Source organism: Malus sylvestris, chromosome 4 (genome assembly GCF_916048215.2).
Source record: "Malus sylvestris chromosome 4, drMalSylv7.2, whole genome shotgun sequence".
Lineage (NCBI taxonomy): Eukaryota > Viridiplantae > Streptophyta > Magnoliopsida > Rosales > Rosaceae > Malus > Malus sylvestris.
The window spans coordinates 5,084,234-5,090,233 of NC_062263.1; the positions used below are offsets into that span (position 1 = coordinate 5,084,234).

The 6,000-nt window shown below is 35.0% G+C and overlaps 1 pseudogene; it reads right to left on the bottom strand.

Annotated features, from left to right (window-relative positions):
• Positions 1–4,811, bottom strand: part of LOC126619364 (transcription elongation factor SPT4 homolog 2-like) — a 42,476-nt pseudogene extending 37,665 nt beyond the window's left edge.
• Positions 4,812–6,000: the final 1,189 nt, after the last annotated feature.

The window sequence follows — 6,000 nt, forward strand, 5'->3', positions numbered from 1 at the left end:
GTTTGGGTTCGAGGAGGGCGATGTAGACGACGTCAGCGTTGACGACCCAAAATGTGATTTGTTTTGTTGATAGCCCAGAACGGCAACTGCTCGGGAAAGTGGGATGCGATTTGATTCTTGATGGGTTTGGAGGTGATGAAATTTTGGTTTTGGATTTGATTTTTGGGGTTCTGGGGGTGGGATGATGAGATTTGATTTTGGATTGGGTTTGATTTTTTGTTTGAGGTCTGATGGGATCGGTGCCGTCAAACGGTTGATGAATGGGGAAGGAGATAGTTTGGTTCTGATGGTGGGATGGAGTGGTTTGGTTCTGATGGTGGGATGGAGTGGTTTGGTTCTGATGGTGATTTTGAGGTTTGATGGTTGGAGAAGGAGGAGATGGAGGAAGAAAGGCGGCGGTGGGGTTCTGGAGTGAAGGGAAGTGGGATAGGAAGAAGGTGGGTTAGGTTTTTTGGTTTTTTTTAAATATTTAATTAATTTTTTTAATAAAAAGCGGATCCCACCTCAAGCCACGTCAGCATTTAAAGGAGGAATTGATAGACAACTGACGGAAGGTATGAAATTGTAATAAATTCATAGATGAGGTATGACATTGACTTAAAAATGAGGTATGAAATTGTGATTGGCCCAATAGTTAAGCTAGTTTTGTGTAATTTACCCTAAAAGTTATTATATTTCAACTTTCTTGTTTTTATCGACATTCTCAAAATTAGTAATTAGTTAAATTCATGTTAGTAAGTCTAATGTCTTTTTTAGTAGTTAACAATAAGATTTTGAAACGAACTAGGCATGTTAATTTTACCAACCAAAATTTGTTGATTCGTACCAAAAGAAAAAAAAATTTGTAACAAGAATGTCAAAAGTCCTACCCTGTTGTAGGCATAATTTACTGAACAATTATGGAGGCTAGAGAGAGAGCAAAGGTGCGGCATAAAGAGAGAAAGAAAGAGATGTGCAATTGTGGGTGTGTTCTACTCCATCCCATTGTGCCTTCATTTATAGTAGTAGGGAATGTTAATTCCTTACCCTTTTAGGGTTACAACTCTTAATAGGTAATCAACTTCTAATAGGAATATAAGAGATATTCCTAGATTCACTAGGATTTACATAATCACATTCCTAATTTAATAGGACTGCAACATACATTAATTTTCCCCCTGGTGCAAATATATCTTCTATAAACAAAAACAACTGTGAAAGGTGCTCAAAAGTCTGAAATAATTCGGAACACAAGACTTATTTTGAGATAACAACTATTGGTTTCAGCAAAATGATATGACAAATAGGTTAAAATTTTAGTTCATCTGATAAATTAAAAAAAAAGTCTATAAGTTTATATGACATGTAAAAAAAATTCTCCTTCAACGTGGCATGCTTCTGTTGACCCATTAAGAGCATCTTTAATTGAATATCTAAGACTATCTCCAACCCTTGGCCTAAAATTTAAAATTTTTAGTCCATAAAATTTATGTTTTAATCAAAAAATAACTTTTCTACTCTAACCATTTTGGCCTAAAATTTTAGCTCCAGATTAGTAAAGAATGATGTTAGGCTATTTTTTTTTAAAAATTAACTTTGAAAAATAATTATGTAGAGTATCCTAAATTAATTTTATGAACATTTTAACCTAAAAATATATAAATTCCGATAAACATTGAAAAATCACTAAATCGACACATAAAAATCGTGAAACACTATAGAAGAATATGAAACACATGATAGAGGTGTATAAACACAAGACACATGAGCAAACACATGGTTTTCGAAGATGGTAGAAAGAAAAATTGGAAGAATTGTAAGAGAAAAGCGAATTTTGTATGGATGTTTCAACATATATATATTTTATGGGTGAATTTTGAGTTAAATAATTTTTTATAATGATTTTAACCGTTGAATTTAAATTTGAACATTTAGATCATTTTTTTATTGTTAGATTTGATCATATTCGGTCTCAATCGTTGGATTTAATAAATTTATAAATACAAAACAAAAATATTAACTAAATTAAATGTGAACCGTTGGATAACCAATAACCCATTTGAACGTGAGTCGTTGATCAACCAAAAGAGTTGTTGATCTCAATTTTATTGGCAAACAAGTGAGAGACATACCCATGTGGGTGGGGGCTCCACCACTAATCTTGGCCTAAATATGGCTTTTTAATTTTATTTTAAGGTTTTAGGTCCCAGTTAGAACTTGGGTTGGAATGGATTTTTTTTTTTTTTGGGGGGGAGGGGGAGAGGAATGGAAGGGAAATTATAAGTTTTAGGCAATGAGTTGGAGTTGGCCTAAATGACCTCCTAACTAGGATTTTGGGAGGATTTATAAAAATAAACAATCCAATCATGCTCCATAGCCACCTCGTAAGATAAGAATTCATGTAGAAGCTCTTAAATAAGAACCGAGAAATGAGCTCCAATGACTTTTTATAATTAATGCTAATTGCTTTAATATTATTTTAAATAAATAATTCTTATTGGCTAATTATTGATATAATCATTGTGACTCTCTAAAGTAGAAATATGCTATAAAGCACGAATGCTGAAGAAGAAAGTGGAATTAGAGCGGCCAATTCGATGATTCGTGAAAACTAAAAGAATTTTGATTTGACAGCCGCTATGATTGAACAATTAAAAAGTATTAAATTATTTTGATCATTAATTGATGGATTTCATAAATTGGATTATACATCTTAAAGTATACAATTATATGATGAAATTTGATTTATCACAAATAAATATTCCCTGAGTAACACATCCCGATCTTGATATTCACATGGACTTACAAAATAAATTAAATTGACAAACAATTCATTTAAGAGCATAGCCAAAATGTCTTGAATACAATGCATAACTTTTTTTTATTTCTATTAATTCATATAATAGAACAAGTAGATATGCAGGTCTCATACTATATATTTTACCACTGCAGTGGTGGTTTAGAAGTTTTATTATATAAATTAACACCCGTTACTTAGTCATCCAAAGTTTTCATTTTTTTATTAGTCATTTTGTTTGATTCTTTATCGTCAGTCTCGAATTACGTACTCAATGAAGACCATGTGCATTTTGAACTGACCTGAGACCTAATACCTACCTCAAGCACAACTACACAAAGATCCTAACCACTACCATAATTTTCAGATTTTCCTTCTCATCTGAGGAGATATGTAGTTGTCAAATGATTTTATTTCCTTTTCCACATAGCAATAAAAAATTCACATTATCAATAATTATCAAAACTTTTTTTTTTCTTCAGACGATAATTATAATCATAATAAACCAATTCTCAAAACCAAATCACATTCATAATAATATGAGTAATGCTAGGGAGATTAAATTTGTAGACTAAATTTGCAAACTAAATGATGTGTCAGTGTCACTAATAAGAAATGAGCACGTTTATCAACGTTTAAATAATAATCAAATCATTAACTTCCATGTCATTTAGTTTACAAAATTTAGTCTACAAATTTAGTATCCCTAGCATTACTCTAACAATATACATACACACACACACACACCAAATTGACATATACAAAAGCAATAATCAAACTAGCCAAAGTTAGAGCCTAACGTGTGTTCCATCCCATCCCACGTGCCAAGCTCCAAGAACTTGAGGAAGCTCCTTGATTTCAACCATCTCTCTCTTTATTTACGTAACTCACAATGCAGGCACTTCATGCAAACTAATTCTTTTGCAGGACGTTCTTAGACAAGAGCATTGCTCCTATTTATAGAAGAATGAGGCGGCTACATGAAATCTGTAATTCGATGATAATTGCGGCTAGGTGGTGGTGGCATTTGAAGTGTCAATTAGCATGTTACTGTGTCATGAGAAGATGGCATCTATGTGAAACCTTCTAGTTTAATGGAGGGCAAGCAAGAAGTGTCACCTATTGAACTAAACATGGTAAATACCAATAATATATGATAATATTTGGGAATTTCTTATATATATATTAATCTCCAAAGTGGAGTATATATAGGAGTTACAATTGGTATTACATATGTACTTCATCAATGTGGGACAATAAACTACTATTTACATTTTAACTAATGTATAACTCGCAACACTCCCCCTCAAGTTGGTGCAAAGATGTCACGCATGCCCAACTTGTCAAGCGAGTCGGAAAACGCACTATTAGACACAGCCTTAGTAAGAGCATCAGCCAGTTGATCTTCAGATCTCACAAACGGAAACATAATAATTCCAGCATCCAATTTTTCCTTAATGAAATGTCGATCAATCTCCACATGTTTTGTTCGATCATGTTGCACTGGATTCTGAGCAATCTCAATAGCAGCCTTGTTATCACAATGAAGTTTCATAGCACCTTTGTGTTTAAACCCAAGATCTCTCAACAATTTTTCCAACCACAACAACTCACATACACCATGAGACATACCACGAAACTCAGCTTCTGCACTTGACCTAGCCACCACTTTTTGTTTCTTGCTTCTCCAAGTAACTAAATTACCACCCACAAACATAAAGTATCCAGATGTAGATCGTCGATCAGTGATAGAACCAGCCCAATCTGCATCTGTGTACCCTTCGACATTCAAATGATCATTCTTGGAGAAAATCAGGCCTCTGCCAGGAGCCATCTTCAAGTACCTCAAAATACGAGTTACTGCATCCATATGAGCTTCACTAGGTGAGTGCATAAATTGACTTACCACACTAACTGCATAAGCAATGTCAGGGCGAGTGTGAGACAAATAAATTAATCTCCCCACAAGCCTCTGATACCGTTCCTTATGAGTTGGAACTTGATCTGGAAATAAGCCCAGACGATGATTCTGCTCAATCGGAGTATCAACAGGTTTGCAATCTAACATACCTGTTTCAGCTAACAAATCAAGAACATACTTCCTTTGAGATAGAAAAATACCATGCTTGGATCGTGCAACCTCGATTCCAAGAAAATACTTCAATTCACCCAAATCTTTCATCTCAAACTCAGTAGCTAGGTACTTTTGAAGGTGCTGTATCTCATTTTGATCATCACCAGTCACTATCATGTCATCAACATAAATAATCAATGCAGTTAGCTTACCATTTTGTCGCTTTAGAAACAAAGTATGATCTGAATGACTCTGGATATACCCAAACTTCTTCATTGAACTTGTAAACCTCCCAAACCATGCTCTAGGAGATTATTTCAAACCATACAAGGCCTTTCGTAACCTGCATACAATACCTTTTCCGGGAGATGTTCCAATACCAGGTGGGAGATCCATATACACTTCCTCCTTAAGATCACCATGAAGGAAAGCATTCTTAACATCAAACTGCAACAGAGGCCAATCCTGGTTTGCTGCCAAGGACAGAAGAACACGCACAGTATTAAGTTTGGCAACAGGAGCAAAGGTCTCCTGATAGTCCACCCCATAGGTTTGAGTATAACCCTTAGCAACTAATCTGGCTTTATACCGATCAATAGAACCATCTGCTTTGTGCTTAATAGTAAACACCCATCTACATCCAACGGCTTTCTTCCCGTTTGGTAACGGAATCAAATCCCAAGTAGAATTCTTTTCCAAAGCTTCCATCTCAACTTTCATAGCATTAACCCACTTAGGGTCAGACAAAGCATCCTGCAATTTTGTTGGAATTGATACACTAGATAGCTGACATATGTAAGATGCATATGGTTGGGACAAACGATGAGAAGACACATAATTGTTGATAGGATATTTGGCTTTGGCATGCATATCAGGCTCATATTGTACTTTAGGTTTTCCACGATTAGCTCGTGGAGGCAACTGATAAGTAGAAGAATCGTCAGAATTTACCTCATGTATGCCACCATCTTGTACCAAACAGTTAGAAGAATCATCACTGGACGAACCATCATCAGGCAACTCGTTAGACATATCAGCAGCAGGCAACCGATCATCAGAAGGTAATTCATCAGATATATCCGCAGCAGGCAACCGATCATCATCTGTAGCCGACTGATTAGTATCACGTAAAATAATAGGTTCTGTTCCC